This window comes from Artemia sp. Qi Xiang Cuo, chromosome 8, assembly GCF_049724085.1.
Source record: "Artemia sp. Qi Xiang Cuo chromosome 8, ASM4972408v1, whole genome shotgun sequence".
In the NCBI taxonomy this organism is placed as follows: Eukaryota; Metazoa; Arthropoda; class Branchiopoda; order Anostraca; family Artemiidae; genus Artemia; species Artemia sp. Qi Xiang Cuo.
Window position 1 is genome coordinate 62,853,881 of NC_142801.1, and position 17,433 is coordinate 62,871,313.

The 17,433-nt window shown below is 31.4% G+C and overlaps 1 pseudogene; it reads right to left on the reverse strand.

Moving 5' to 3' along the window:
- LOC148949680 (uncharacterized) overlaps window positions 1-17,433 on the reverse strand; it is a 95,432-nt pseudogene continuing 77,999 nt past the window's right edge.

A 17,433-nucleotide genomic window follows, 5' to 3' on the forward strand; every position in this document is an offset into this window, starting at 1 on the left:
TTATCTGGGAGGAGATTTTGCATAGACTACCTTCAGAGCTTCGTATACTGCAGCTATTTCAGCTGTGGGAACATAGGAACCGTCGGGGAGCAGTTTCGAGATGTGAAGGTTAAGCATCGGGAAGACTGCAACAGCAGCTGCTTTACCTCTTTGTGCGGAGCCATCTGTATAGATTTCCAGGAAATCATGGAACTTTGTCACTCTAAACTTTTGGAATTCCGCTTGAGTTATTGCTGGAGGGACATTTTGTTTCTTTTCAACAATTAGTCGGAGGAATATATTAACAGGGGGTACCTTCAATGGTGGAGTAAATGGCCGACGAGGGAAAGATAATTGGTCGTTTTGCCAATTTGGGCAACTGGAAATAAAAACATTCTATTCCCTAATAAGCTTTTTGCAATTGACTTTGTAATACTTGAGTTCATTGGTCAGGTACAATTATACAATTCCGTTATTAGGCCCTTATTGCACTTATTAGGTACTTATTACCTATTGCAATTAATTTTCTGACTATTGTCCTTCAGAGCTCAATGAGCTGCAGTTCGTCCTTTTAGAGTTGGAAAACTCTTGTAATATCTATATAGTAGTATAGCCTAATAATAATATTTTCTGGTAGTTTCAAAGGCTCTATGGGTATGTGAGATATTTTGATTTTTTCGTGTCATTCATTTTGGCGTTCAAACTCTGTCCAGTGGAGCACCGTAATTATTGTCATTTAATAGGGTATTTTTAAGAGACTGCAATTAAATGTAATTAGGTCTGTTGAACGTGTGGAAAATATATGCCTCGGGTCCAACAAAGCTCAATGTAGTTAACTGTAATAACATACCCCATATTCAATATAACGGATTGTAAGTAATTGCGATTACATATTGAATAAGCATTTATTATGCTCTGCTGAACGCTGCTTCGACAGCAAAATTAAATTTACACGAGTAATTTGAAAATTGAAAGAACGGGTCAAAGTCTATTGGTCTAAGTCCTTTCTTTGTTTATATGCAAATTTTGTTCCTACTGTGCTAAAAATTACGGTAAAAAAAAAAAAAATAGAGTTAAAAATCTTGCATCTCCATCTTTTAAGAAAAGTCCAAACAGGAAGGAATTTCGTTTATCCTGATTGGTAAGTACACCAAAAATTTTCTATCTAGAAAAGAACGAATTTTGGCTAATTGGGCTCTGAAGCACAATAAACCAATAATTAATTTAATACGTTTCAAAATATGTTTTTGAAGTCAATTCAATGATTAAAAGTAGCCTACCTATTGAACGCTAAAAGTTACAAAAGAACAATTGAAATAAACTCATTGCAACAAACTATTGAATGTGGTTTGAACATAAAATGAATAACCTACTGAAAGAAAGAAAAAAATGAACAAATTTTGCAAACACGTAGAACCTTTGAAACTAACCAAAAATGTTGTTAGCTTATGCTGATAGACAAATATATCAATCGTTATCTATCTGTCAAAGAACGAAGTACAGCTTATTGAGCTCCGAAACCCCAAAAGCAAATAATTAATTGCAATATATTTCATAAGCAAGGGGTTTTCCAAGACTTTTAATCAGGGAGGTGGGGGGGGGGTTACAAAAATAAACTTAAAAAAAAGCACTAAACGCAATCTGTCTATATGCATTTTTGTTACGTTTTTACAAGTTGACCAACAATTTCAGGGGGGGGGGTCAAGCCTCGCTACCTTCACCCCTGGATACGACTTTGTTCATAAGTGCTTTTGAACGCAATTTAATGGTTGCAGTTGCCTACTGAAAACCAAAAGTTAGATAAAACAATTTCAGTAAGTTTATTGACCTAAAATAAATATAAAATAATCAGTGCGAAACAGAAAACAAAATAAAGGACATTTGTAAAAATACTACGCGTTATAAAGAACCATGCTCTGGTTGGTATTTAAGGACAAAGGATGTAAGGAAAGAGTGGGGACGTGCAGATCAAAAATACACAAAACTACAAAATCACGTCATGTTCGGAAAAAAATTTAATACTCTTGGATAAGAAATATTTCGACAACCTTAGTTATACTACTACTACTACTAGCAACTCACCACGGTACTAAGCCGCCTGAGGCTGACACAGCTACGCATGCTCCTCCTCCATCCCAGTCTATTCAAAGCCTCCCTCTTTACACCCTCCAAGGAAGTTCCCATTTCCGTTAAATCTTTCTTTATGACATCCTCCCATCCTAACCACGGACGACCTGCTTTCCGTTTAACCGGAGGCGGTTGGTCAAAAAGGGCAATCTTCGGCAATCTGTCATCCTTCATCCGCAGAACGCGTTATACCCCTCTCAACTTCCCTCTTATTATAGTCCTATAAAGTAGGATTGAACCGCAGTTTCCATACAACCTAATGTTTGAAATACGGTTAGTCTGCCGGATACCCAGTACAATCTGTAGGCAATTTCTCTAGAAAACATATAGCAAATCTTCATCCGCTTTTCAGAGGGCCCATGCTTCAGAGACATATGCGACCACTGTCATCACTGTAGCTTCCAATATTCTAATCTTGGTTTGCAGACTTATCTTCCTATTATTCCAACCTTTTTTTTAACTGTGAAAAAACACCCTGAGCCTTGGCTATTCTACTTTTAACATCTTCACTGCTCCCACCTTCTTTATTTATAATACTACCAAGGTAAGTGAAGCTGTCCATCTAATCAATCTTTTCGTTACCCGACTTCAACTTTTCATCTTCACTTATTCCTAGCCTTAGTGACTTAGTCTTCTTAACTTTTATTTTCAAGTCTATTCTAGCACCTTGAACCTGTTTTAACGGATCAAGCAGAAAAAAATAAGACAATAAAAACACAAGAAAAGTGACTTTTGAAAAATCGTTCGTACTTTCATTGGTTGATCAACTTTCGGATTTTTACTTAAAACATTAAATATTATCGGGATTTAAATAATGATAATAGAAAACTGAACAAGTCTAGAGTTTGGAGTCTAGAGTTTTAAGTTAGAGTCTTAGCTTAGAGTTTTAGTTAGAGTTTAGAGTTTTAGTTAAGAGTCTTAGCTTAGAGTTTTAGTTATATTTATAGTTTAGCTTTGTTTTAGTTGATAATTTATAGTTTTAGTTTAGAGTCTTAGCTTAGAGTTTTAGTTAGAGTTATAGTTTAGTTTAGTTTTAGTTAGGAGCTTTATTTTAGATCTCTAGTTAAGTTTTACTTAAGAGTTTTAGTTTAGAGTTTATAGTTTTAGTTTACAGTTTTACCTTAGAGTTTTAGTTAGAGTTATAGTTTTAGTTCAGTTTAGATATTGGAGTTTTAGTTTTGAGTCTTAGCTTAGAGTTTTAGTTAGAGTTATAGTTTAATTTAGTTTTAGTTAAGAATTTTAGTTTAGAGGTGATGTTTAGTTTTAGATAAGAGTTTTAGTTTAGAGTTTAGAGTTTTAGTTAGAGTTTTAGTTAAGATTCTTAGTTTAGACTTATAATTTAGTTTTAGTTTAGAGTTTTAGTTTAGCGTCTTAACTTAGAGTGGGTTTTATTCATTTTTAAGATTAATTTAGGCTAGGTTACGCACGTTTGTGCGTGCGTAACTAAAACTCTTATCTAAAACTAAACAACACCTCTAAACTAAATTTCTTAACTAAAACTAAACTAAAATATAACTCTAACTAAAACTTTAAGCTAAGACTCAAAACTAAAACTCCAATATCTAAACTAAAACTTTTAATTAAACCTAAACTAAAACTATAACTCTAACTAAAAATCTAAAGTAAAACTGTAAACTAAAACTATAAACTATAAACTAAAACTCTTAAGTAAAACTAAACTGGAGATCTAAACTAAAGTTCCTAACTAAAACTAAACTAAACTATAACTCTAACTAAAACTCTAAATTCTCAACTAAAACTAAACTAAACTATAAATATAGCTAAAACTCTAAGCTAAGACTCTTAACTAAAACTCTAAACTCTAACTAAAACTCTAAGCTAAGACTCTAACTTAAGACTCTAGACTCCAAACTAAAACTAAACTAAACTATAACTCTAACAAAAACTGTAGGCTAAGACTCCAAACTAAAACTCTTAACTAAAACTAAAATACAACTCTAAACTAAAATTAACTAAACTATAGCTCTAAACAAAACTCTAAGCTAAAACTCTAGACTAGAACTCTAAACTCTCAACTTAAACTTCTAACTAAAGCTAAACTATAACTCTTAAATTAAACAAACTGTAACTATAACTAAAAGTCTAAGATATGATTTTAAGCTAAAACTCTAACCTCTAAACTAAAACTGTTACCTAAAATTCAACTATAACTCTAAACTAAAACTAAACAACAGCTCTCACCTAAAAATTTTACCTAAAAATAACTTAAAGCAAAGATTGAACTATCAACATAAGCTAAGATTCTAAAATAAAACTCCAAAACTCAAGACGATTGCTCTATAATAGAACTAAAATACGGTTATGGAGATGAATCAACTAATGATTTGTTCTAATTAAAACACTGAACTAAAACCCTAAACTAAAACTCTAAACTCTAAACTAAAACTCTTAACCCAACTACAACTCTAAATAAAAACTCTTAGCTAAAAATATATTAACCATATCTCTGAATATGATTATAGTGTATGACTCAATAATAAAACTCTAAACTCTAAACTAAAACTGTTAAACGGGAATAAAGTATAACTCGTAACTGAAGTTTTAAGAAAAAACTAAGTTACCACTAAACTAAACTTAAAATGCAACAAACAACTAAAAGCTCTGACTTTGGGATAAAACTAAACAAATCTATAACTGACTAAAACTTTAAGATAAGAATATAAACTGAAACTCTAAACTCTAAACTAAAACTCTAAACTCTGAACTAATAATCTTAGCTAAAACTAAACGAAACTATAACTCTAACTAAAACTCTAAGCTAAGACTCTAAACTAAAACTCTAAACTCTAAACTAAAAATCTTAACTACTATAACTCTAACTAAAACTCTAAGCTAATACCAAACTAAAACTCAAACCAAAACTCTTAATTAAAAATAAACAACAACTCTAAACTATAGCTCTAAACTAAACTATAACTTTAACTAAAGCTAAGACTCTAAAATAAGACTCTAAACTCTAAACTATATCTCTTATCCAACGCTAAACTAAACCATAAGTCTAATTAAAACTGAACTACAAGCCTAAATAAAGATTCACTAAAGTAAAGATCTAACTAAAGCTCTAAGATAAAACTACAATCTAAACTAAAAACTTCTAAACTAAAACTCCTAAATAAAAAAAGCTACAACTCTCAACTAAAACTTTTAACTAAAACTAAACTAAACTATAACTCTAAATTCTTAACTAAGCTATAACTCTAAACTAAAATTCTTAGCTAAAACTAAACTAAACTGTAACTCTAACTAAAACTCTAAGATATGACTCTAAACTAAAACTCTAAACTAAAACTCTAAACCAAAACTCTAAGCTAAAACTAAGCTACAACTCTAAACTAAAACTCATAGCTAAAACTAAACTAAACTATAACTCTAACTAAAACTCTAAGATTTGCCTTTAAGCTAAAACTCTAAACTAAAGCTCTTAACTAAAACTAAACTACAACTCTAAACTAAAACTCTTAACTAATACTAAAACTCTAAGCTAAAACTCTTAACTAAAACTAAACTAAACTATAACTCTAACTAAAACTCAAAGATATGACTCTTAGCTAAAACTCTAAACTCTAAACTAAAACTCTTAACTAAAACTAAACTAAACTATAACTCTAACTAAAACTCATATATATGACTCTAAGCTAAAACACTAATTAAAATTCTAAGCTAAAACTCTAAACTAAAAATAAACTACAACTCTAAACTAAAACTCTTAGCTAAAACTAAACTAAACTATAACCCTAACTAAAACTCTAAGATATGACTCTAAGCTAAAACTCTAAATTAAAACTAAACTACAACTCTAAACTAAAACTCTTAACTAATACTAAACTAAACTAAAAGTGCAACGAAAAACTCTAAGCTAAGACTCTAGGTTAAGACTTTAAACTAAAAGTCTTGGCTAAAACTAAACTACATGTCCAAAAAACACTTAACTAAAACTAAAATAAAATATAACTCTAACTAAAACTCTAAGTGCTGAGAGTCTAACTTGAAACCCTAGACTCTAAACTACAACTGCACTAAACTATTACTCTAACTAAAACTGTAAGCTAATACCAAACTAAAACTCTAAACTAAAACTCTTATCTAAAACTAAACAACAACTCTAAACTAAAATTCTTAACTAAAACTAAACTAAACTACACTTCTAACTAAAACTCTAAGCTAAGACTCTATGCTAAAACTCTAAACTCCAAACTGAAACTCTTAACTAAAACCAACCTACAACTCTAAACTAAAACTCTTATCTAAAACTAAACAACAACTCTAAACTAAAACTCTTAACTAAAATTAAACTAAAGTATAACTCGAACTAAAACTCTAAGCTAAGACTCTAAGCTAAAACTCAAAACTCTAAAACTCTTAACTATAACTAAACTATAACTCTAAACTAAAAAAAAATTGAAAAAATACCATTAAAAAAAAATGGGGGGAGAGGGCCCAAAAAGGGGGGGAGGGAGGCCCTTCTGTGTCTCAAGCGCGCCAAAAAATGGGGGGGGGGAGTTGGGGGGGCCCTTTGGGGGCCCGGGGAGGAGGACCCTTCTATGTCTCAAGTGCGCAAAAATATGGGGGGGGGGAAAGTTGAGGGGAGGGAATGGGCCTTGGGGGTTGGGGTATGGGGTCTTAAAACACTGTTCAAATGGAATTTGTGTATTATAATGACCACAGAGTTTCACCTCAAATCATCCTCTAAAATGTCTCAAACTGTTTCGCACAAATAGTCCCTGAAATGTTGATTAATTTGTTTTCGCCCAAATAATCCCCTTAAAGTAATTTTTGCGTGTTCCTTTGTTTCGGTATTCCTGCGCTGTCCAATTTGAAATTCCCAAGAAAGCATTTACCGTATTAAATATATTCAAACTGTCTTGATCTCGTTTGAATTTATGAAAAAATCTAAGGTGTTCCTAGTTACACTATTATGGCTTCGATAGAATATTAATATTTATCTCTCAGACCTAAAGACCTGAGAAGCTATATTTAAAAATAGAATTTTAATTTATCTCTCAGACCTAAAGACCAGAGAAGCCATATTTAAAAATGAAATCCCCGTTACAATCGATAATTCCCCGTCGATTATGCAATCAATTTCCCAGAAATCTAGTCGCCTTCGTGGATCAATACAGTTAGAAACATCCCCTGATTGACCTTGATAAAGACACGTGATCCTGTCCCCTTTGTGAATCAATACCATTGCCCCGTTAGTATTCAGTGCGCATGCGCATTTCACAACATTGCCAGATAAGAAAGGGACTTCTAAAGTATTAAATAGTACCTTTCTTATCTGGCAATAGGGCATATTTCGTCCAGTATCAATTGGATCCCTCCTACTGTAACGTAAGTTTTTTAGTACTTTTAAAGAAACGTTTTATTGTTCTAATTAAACGGCCTTTGTGTTTCAGGAGTCATTATTAAAGAATTGTGGCAAAATTCAAACCTTAGCGTAAAGAGCGAGGTATTGAGGAGTGCAGGTAATCCCCTTTATATACGTAATAGTTTCTGTTTGTTTTAAGTTTTAATGTTGCTCCTTACTTTCAGTTAAAAAAACTTGTTTTTTAAAATTTAATTTCTGATCGTCTTTCAAAAAATGCCAGTTCTTTGCCAATTCTTTAAAAACCTGGCCCACCTCCACAAAGAAACCCCCTTTCTACGGATATATCATCTCGACAATTCAATCCCGGTGAAAATTTACCCCTGACAATTACTCTTAACCGCTCTGCGCGAAAAATTGAGACGGAAAGAGAAAGCAAGACATAAAAAAGAATTTTGTATAAGAATTCTGGCAAAATCCTCCGGTGTATAATTTCCCCTGATGAACTCCCTGGAAACTTCCCTCCTCATGGAAAATTACATCATGGAAATCCCCCAGCAGAAAACTTGTCCTCCCTCCCACCCGAAATTGTATACCTACATCCCAATAACAAATACTCTGAGCAAACAATGGGCAAATATTATAAATTTAAGAGCTTTCCCTTGGGCCGGTGGGGGGTCAAGCTATACCCAAAGGCATAGTTATTGGGCCTTTCAACTATGATGAACAAAATGGCTATCTCAAAATTTTGATCAGAAGATTTTTGGAAAAAAGGGGCGGGGAAGGGCACCTAGTTGCACTCCATTTTTTTGGTCACTTAAAAAGGGCACTAGAACTTTTAATTTCCCCTCAAATGAGCCCTCTCCCGATATTCTAGGACCCCTGGGTCAATACTATCAGCCCTGGGGACAAAAGAAAAAAACACGCATCCGTGGTCTTTCTTCTTGCAAAAAATACAAAATTCCATTTTTTCTGCAGATAGGAGCTTGAAACCTATACAGTAGGGTTCTCTCATACGCTGAATCTAATCGTGTGATTTTCATAGAGATCACTTGACTTTTAGGGGCTGTTTCCCCTTTTTTCAGAAATCAGGAAAATATTCGCAGGCTCGCAGCCTTTGATAGGTAACATTAAACTTAATAATATATATATATATATATATATATATATATATATATATATATATATATATATATATATATATATATATATATATATATATATATATATATATATATATATATATATATATATATATATATATATATATATATATATATATATATATATATATATATATATATATATATATATATATATATATATATATATATATATATATATATATATATATATATATATATATATATATATATATAGAGAGAGAGAGAGAGAGAGAGAGAGAGAGAGAGAGAGAGAGAGAGAGAGAGAGAGAGAGAGAGAGAGAGAGAGAGAGAGAGAGAGAGAGAGAGAGAGAGAGAGAGAGAGAGAGAGAGAGAGAGAGAGAGAGAGAGAGAGAGAGAGAGAGAGAGAGAGAGAGAGAGAGAGAGAGAGAGAGAGAGAGAGAGAGAGAGAGAGAGAGAGAGAGAGAGAGAGAGAGAGAGAGAGAGAGAGATATATATATATATATATATATATATATATATATATATATATATATATATATATATATATATATATATATATATATATATATATATATATATATATATATATATATATATATATATATATATATATATATATATATATATATATATATATATATATATATATATATATATATATATATATATATATATATATAAAAAAAAAAAAAAAAAAAAATAAGAATATATATATATATATATATATATATATATATATATATATATATATATATATATATATATATATATATATATATATATATATATATATATATATATATATATATATATATATATATATATATATATATATATATATATATATATATATATATATATATATATTAGAAATCAGCATAAAAAGTCGATTCTTTTGATATATCTATTGGTATCAAAATTCCGTTCTTTAGAGTTTCGGTTACTATTGAGCTGGGTCGCTTCTACTTACAGTTCGTTACCACGAACTGTTTGATCATTACCACGAACTGTTTGGTTTCCCATCAAAATCCAAACAGAGATCATTGAAATATGAAATATTTTGTTTTTCTTTCGCTACTGTATTTTTTATGTCTGAATATATAAGGTATTTAAGTTTGAGGGGAAGAACTGTCCTGTTGTGAAACAGGTACGTTTTACATGACTTTTATAAAATCAAAGCATGGTATCTGTGCAGGCAGGATGATTTTTTTTGAATATCTCCTTCTGTAAACTATTCTAATGTGTAGGAAATTGCATAAAGACAAGCCTACATCTGTTATAATCTACGGAAGCAATCTACGGAGCTGTAGTTTTGGTTTGAGTTTAATTTTCTTTTAAGGTTAAAGGCATAACAATTTATTATATTATTGATTAAACAAATTTATCCCTTTGCCAGGAATCCTTGCGGTTTAAAATTTACTGTATGTTGTTTCATTTTGCATGCAATTTAATAGTAGTAATAGTGTATACAGTTTCACCAGTGATTGCGTAATATGTCTTACCTCTCGCCTGAGGCATGAATATACAGTGCAGTCTAACCGGTACATTGACTTACCAAGGACAGTGACATAAAGGTTTCACCAGTGATTTCAGGGATGTTATACTCCATATACACCATATACAGTGAAGCTTGACGTGCACATTGTAAAAAGCGACCAAACCTTTACCTATAAAGTGAACAAACATGTTTTGGAACTATGGTTGAGATTATATAACGCAACCAGACTGGTTATTGCTATTGAAATGAAATATACATGGAATTTCACAAGAATATACAGTGTAGTTTGACGTGAACATTTTAAAAAGCGAGCAAACCTTTACCTAGAAAGTGAACAAACACGTTTTGGAACCATGGTTGAGATTATATAGCGCAAGCTATATAATTTTTTTTTTTTTTGGCAATTGACAATTTTTTCTGATAACAAGTACCATTCTTTGCGATCGTTGCGCTATGTTAGCTCGTTTTATGTACTTAAGCTTGTATATTCATTTGTGTTAAATAAAAATCTTGAATCTGGAAAATGAGAAAAATAAGTATTTAAACAAAATATACGATGCTGCTAATTAAAGAATAGTAGGCTACACTCAGAACTGTTTGATTGACATATTCTGTTAAATCACTATACGTAAAAAGCTAACTATATTTGCAAAAAGGGATAAGGGATTCGCGAATTGGACTGTACGAACGATCTTATTTGAATAATATGAAAAAAAGCAGAGCCCGAACTTAATACTTGGGGTTAAAAATAAAGCTAGGAGGGGGAATTCAGTTTTGAAGGATGTGTAAAAAGGCTACTTATTTAATATCCCGTAAACATCCGACTTGATTAGTGAATATAATGCTAGGAAGGGGAATTAAGTTTTGAGGGGGTGTAAAAATGGTACGTATTTAGTACCCGGTAAACATGTGACCTGAAATGCTTCATTAGAAATAGGTTATTGCTAATGATACCTCCTCGACAGATATTTTTTTATTGTATTTTATAGCTATTAGCCAAACGTTGCGTTGTGGTTGCCACACCAACTAGTAAATATTTATCGGGCTTTTATTTTTTCTTTTCAATTATTTTCAGTTTAAGCCAATATAATGCTAGGAAGGGGACTTAAGTTATCAGTGGGTGTAAAAGTGGTACGTATTTAGTACCCGGTAAACATGTGACATGAAATGCATCATCAGAAATAGGTGATTGCTAATGATACCTCCTCGACGGATATTGTTTTATTGTATTTTATTACTATTAGCCAAACGTTGTGTTGTGTTTGTCAAACCAACTAGTAAATATTTATCGGGCTTTTATTTTTTCTTTTCAATTATTTTCAGTGTAAGCCAATATAATGCTAGGAGGGAAATTAAGTTTTGACGGGGTAAAAATGGTACTTATTTAGTACCCGGTAAACATGTGACTTGAAATGCTTCATTAGAAATAGGTTATTGCTAATGATACCTCCTCGACAGATATTTTTTATTGTATTTTATAGCTATTTCACCGCACTTTAAACAAACATAATGAGACGATCATTGTATGTACGCGTGTGAATTTACTAAAGGGTGTAGTTGCAGTAGAGAAAAAAAAAGAGGAGTTGAGAGAAGGAGTGTCCATCATTAATATTCTGAATAAATTTCAAGTCTAGGTAATAGTTGAAATTGTATTTTTTTTTTTCATACATCGTATTTAAAAACGTGTTTATGTATTCATAGCTTAACCGAACTTAATACTTGGGGTTAAAAATAAAGCTAGGAGGGGGAATTCAGTTTTGAAGGATGTGTAAAAATGCTACTTACTTAATATCCCGTAACATTCTGACTTGATTAGTGAATATAATGCTAGGAAGGGGAATTAAGTTTTGAGGGGGTGTAAAAAAGGTACGTATTTAGTATCCACTAAACATATGACTTGAAATACTTCATTAGAAATAAGTTATTGCTAATGATACCTCCTCGACAGATATTTTTTTATTGTATTTTATAGCTATTTGCCAAACGTCACGTTGTGTTTGCCACACCAAATAGTAACTATTTATCGGGCTTTTATTTTTTCTATTCAATTATTTTCACTCTAAACCAATATAAAGCTAGGAAGGGGAATTAAGTTTTGAGGAGGTGTAAAAATGGTACGTATTTAGTACCCGGTAAACATGTGACCCGAAATGCTGCATTAGAAATAGGTTATTGCTAATGATACCTCCTCGACAGATATTTTTTTATTGCATATTATAGCTATTAGCCAAACGTTGCGTTGTGTTTGTCACACCAACTAGTAAATATTTATCGGGCTTTTATTTTTTCTGTTCAATTATTTTCAGTGTAAGCCAATATAATGCTAGGGGCGAAATTAAGTTTTGAGGGGGGTAAAAATGGTACTTATTTAGTACCCGGTAAACATGTGACTTGAAATGCTTCGTTAGTAATAGGTTATTGCTAATGATACCTCCTCGACAGATACTTTTATTGTATTTTATAGCTATTGGCCAAACGTTGCGTTGTGTTTGTCACATCAACTAGTAAATATTTATCGGGCTTCTATTTTTCTGTTCCATTATTTTCAGTGTAAGCCAATATAATGCTAGGAAGGGGAATTAGGTTTTGCGGGGGGATGTAAAAAATGGTACTTATTTAATATCCCGGTAAACATACGACTAGAAATGCTTCAGGAGATATAGACTATTGCTTCTTTCTGAACTAATCGCAATTCCTTGACAAATATTATTTAATTTTTACTTTATTGCTATTAGTCAAAACATTGCATTGTCTATGCCACACCAAACTAGCAAATATTTATCATGGCTTTTTAGGTGTTCATTTTTTTTTACGTATCTTAAAATGACATAAAATATGCTTATGGCTCTAACAATTGTACTCTATGCTTGCCCAGAGAAATGATGCAGCTTTTCCACCCCCTCCCCCCATTTTTTTGAATTTTTTTTATTGGACTAAATTCTTTTTGGCCTTCGAAATTATTCAACTTTTTTTTACGTATCTGAAAATGACATGAAATATGCTTATGGCTCTAACAATTGTACTCTATGCTTTCTCAGAGACACGATGCGGCTTTCCCACTGGCACTCTATGGCTGATTATCAACACTACCTAGTTTATTGCATGTATTAAATCAGTATTTTTTACACAGTGGAACGATAAACACATAACTAATATCTCTAAAAAGGGAAAATGAAGCATTTTAAGAAAGTCTGTTCACATGATAGTATTATTGTAGCATTGAATGCTGACAAGGAGATGTATTTAAACTATGAAATAAGTACAAGTGGTAGCACTATCGGAAACGTATGCGTGCATTGTCATGACATTAAGGAATTGAATTTTTTTGCAGTACCTACAAAATTCAACTTTTATGATTGTGGATATTCGAGATTGAGATATCTGGAGATGATGGCACTCAAAGAGAATGCCAACATGAAAATAATAGTTGATGAAGAGGGGCATCTTCTTGCTAGTGCTTGTGGTAACATGTTACCCAGTGTTAAACCACATCGTCAGCTTTCGGGTATTAGCATTCAAATGAAAGAAAAGACAAAAAGAAAGGCCTACTCTTCTGCTAATATCATAAACCATATCCTGTCTACGTGCTGGAACTGTTACCTGTGTAAAAATAGTGTGATAATAGACAGTGAAATTGCTAGAAAAATAAAAAGGGCATTGGCAGAAAATATCACTAAGGAATATAAAGATGAATCGATGAAAAACAAAGTACCAGCAAACGTTACTGCCATTGATCAAACAGTCAATGAATCAAATAATACCAAAGACGAAAAGCATATTGAGCCTGTCGATGACAAACCTATAAAAATTGTGTATGAGTCAAAATGGAATAATAATTATTCTACTGATTACGAAGTAAGAGAAGACAATAGCTATAGTATCAAGAGAGAACACGGTGAACCATTTTATGTAACAGATTCAAAATGTCCAAAGTTGGTCATTGATATTAATAATGTATAATAATATATATTTTTTGTATTAATATTCTACATGACATTATTTCATTAAAAATATATTTTGCATTACATTGTTATTTGTTCAATATTTTTAGAGTAAGCTAGCATATCAAACGTTTGGAATGTCTATTAAAACATTGGAGTTGTAAGAAAAGGAATTTGCATACACCATATGTCGGATGGATAGGTTAACATAGAGAAAATCTAAGTATAAGAATGAATAAATTCTCTATCAACATCTATTGACAGATACTTGGGATAGCATTGACAGAATCTAAGTATCAGAGTGAATAAATTCTTTATCAATGTCTTTTAACAGATACGTTTGATAACACTGACATAATTTAAGTATCAAATTGAACAAATTCATTATTAACATTCTTTATCGATATCATTTGTCGGATACGTCAGATAACATTGACAAAATCTATCTATTAGAATGAATAAATTCTTCATCATCATCCGATGTCGGATTTGTCATTATGAAAAAATTGTAAGTAAGTAAGTAACAAACTCTTTCTTGAATATACCTCTTGGATACACAATACAGAAATAAAAAAAATTGTAATTTCCATACTTCATTTGCATGCAATAGATACCAACAGTTCTATGACTCCTCCTCACAACAAATTCTAAGGGTTGTATGAGTCCTATCCGCAATTAATTCAGATGGCTTTAGGACTCACCCCACTAGCCATAACTCAATTCAAACTTGATCAAAGGTATAAAAGCTTGATGAAGTATTTATCTATTTAACAACTACATTAATAGCTTCAAAGATGATAGGACTGTATGACACAGAATTGATTGGTTTAAAAAAAATCATCTTTTGGTGTTATATTTGAATATGTATTTTCATTATTGTGTCTGGAACTCGAAAAAATTGACTGTTGTCATTGGATAGTGAACTATAATTTGTTTGAGTATGATAAAAGCTTGTGGAGTAGTACATTACGTCGTATAAACAGACTAGGATTCTACGATAGAGTGATTACACCGCTTAATAAAAGTGGTCAGGAACTGAGAAATGTTCAGGAGGAAGTCAGTGAAATTTGCAGCTTTTTCGGGGTTGAAGCACTCTACGTAAAGGGTAATTTACCTACAGATAAAGTTTTAACTCAAAAGTGTGACCCTAGGATTCCACTTTTCAGTCTAGAAGAATTTAAGTGTCCTAAATTTGAAGGGGCTTATCACCGTCGTGAAGACGAGGTTAGGTTCTTCGCAAAGTGGATACCTAAGGACATACCTGATCGTGATAAATGCATAAGACACGGTAAAAACTATTCTATATCATGGGACCATCGTTTCTGGATGTTTAAGAGTGAACTCTAAGTACAATTCTAATGTAGATATATATTTCTTCTCAAAATATCTGTTAATATGTTAAAGCAATTAATATCTGTAAGCTTAACCCGTCTTTATTCTTTAGAATAGTTCTATTCATTTCATTAAATTATGAAGAAATTGTAAGTAAGTAACAATCGCTTTCTTGAATTCGCTTCCTGGACACAATACAGGCATTTAATTCAAGAAATTAAAAAAGAATAGTAAGTAAGTAACAAACTTATTATTGATTTCAGCTCTTGGATACACAATACAGATATTTCATTCAAGAAATTATTAAATAATCACAAGTAAGTAACGAACTCTTTTTTGAATTCGCCGTTTGAATACACAATACAGAATTTAATTCAGGAAATTATGAAAAAATTGTAAACAAACTCTTTCTTGAATTCGTTTCCTGGACATACAATACGGTAATTTCGTTCAAGAAATTGTGAAAAAAATTGTAAACAAACTCTTTCTTGATTTCTCCTCAAAGATACACAATACAGAAATTCAAGAAATTCAAGAAATTTTAAAAAATTGTAAGTAAGTAACAAACTCTTTCTTGATTTCTCCTCAAAGATACACAATACGGAAATTTCATTCAAGAAATTATGAAAAAATTGTAAGTAAATAACAAACTCTTTCTTGAATTTGCCACATGGATACACAATACAGAAATTTCATTGAAGAAATTATGAAAACGTTGTAAGTAAGTAACAAACTCCTTCTTGAATTCACCTCTTGGATACACATTACAGACATTTCATTCAAGAAATTATGAAAAAAAATTTAAGTAAGTAACAAACTCTTTCTTGAATTCACCTTGTGGGTACACAATACAGCTATCTCACTCAAGAACTTACGAAAAAAATTGTAAGTAACTAACAAACTGTTCCTTGAATTCTCCTCCAGGATGCACAATACAGATTTTCATTCAGGAAATTATAAAAAAATTCCAAATAAGTAACAAACTGAACACACTAATAGTGGGAGATATATGTAAAAGTCGGGTAAATTTAGGTTCACATAGAGTGGCGCCGCCACTCTATGTGAACCTAAATTAGCCCAACTTTTTGCATATCTCTCTCTAATCGAAATGATTAAGGCTACATGCTTTGCGTAATTCTAGACGGTTTGAAAAATGGGTGAATTAGGTTTAGGATCGAAAAATAAACTATTCCCATAAAATCTGAACTAATAAGGGTTTTTGACTGTAAACTCTAGTTTTTTTTAAAGAAAATGATGGAAAAATTACACATAATGAGAGGAGTGTTCTATTTTCAAATGTCTTTGATGAAAGCAAATAATGTTTCAGTTAAATCTTCAATGTTTTACCTTCATGGAAAGGAAGGGAGGAGGGGGTTTAAGAAAAAGATACATAGCTTTGTTATACTTAAATTGAATAGCATTTTTGCCTTCGATTGCGAATTTTATCCGTGCTATCTCTGTTTTAACAATCTTTTTTATCTTATTTAAAACCTATAGACTAGAACACTTAAAAAAAATTTCTAACGTGTAAAAAATAGAAACACTTATTTCTATCCTAAGACTACAGACTACAGTTGTTCAAGATTTATTTTTTCACAAGTCGTGTAATAAAACGTTTGATTTCTAAGCCTAGTATATTTCTTGCAAATTTTTACTTATTGCTTTGCTGAAAAGAGGGGAGAGGCTTCTTGGCCATAAATGCTTTCTATACAAAATTCTGGTTATGGGGCGGGGGGTACTAATTTTTCTTCTGTAAAAGAAAGATCATTATTTCATACTAAATTTTTCTTCTTTTTTAAGGAGGATTCCGACAAATTATTTTCAAATGTCTTTGATGAAAGAAAATAATGTTTCAGTTAAATCTTCCATGTTTTACCTTCATGGAAAGGAAGGGAGGAGGGGGTTTAAGAAAAAGATACATAGCTTTGTTATGCGTAAATTGAATAGCATTTTTACCTATGATCGCAAATTTTAGGCCTGTAAGCTGTGTGTTAACAATCTTTTTTGTCTTATTTAAAACCTATAGACTGGAACATTTAAAAAAAATTTCTAAATGGTAAAAAATAGAAACATTGATTTCTATCCTAAGACTACAGACTACAG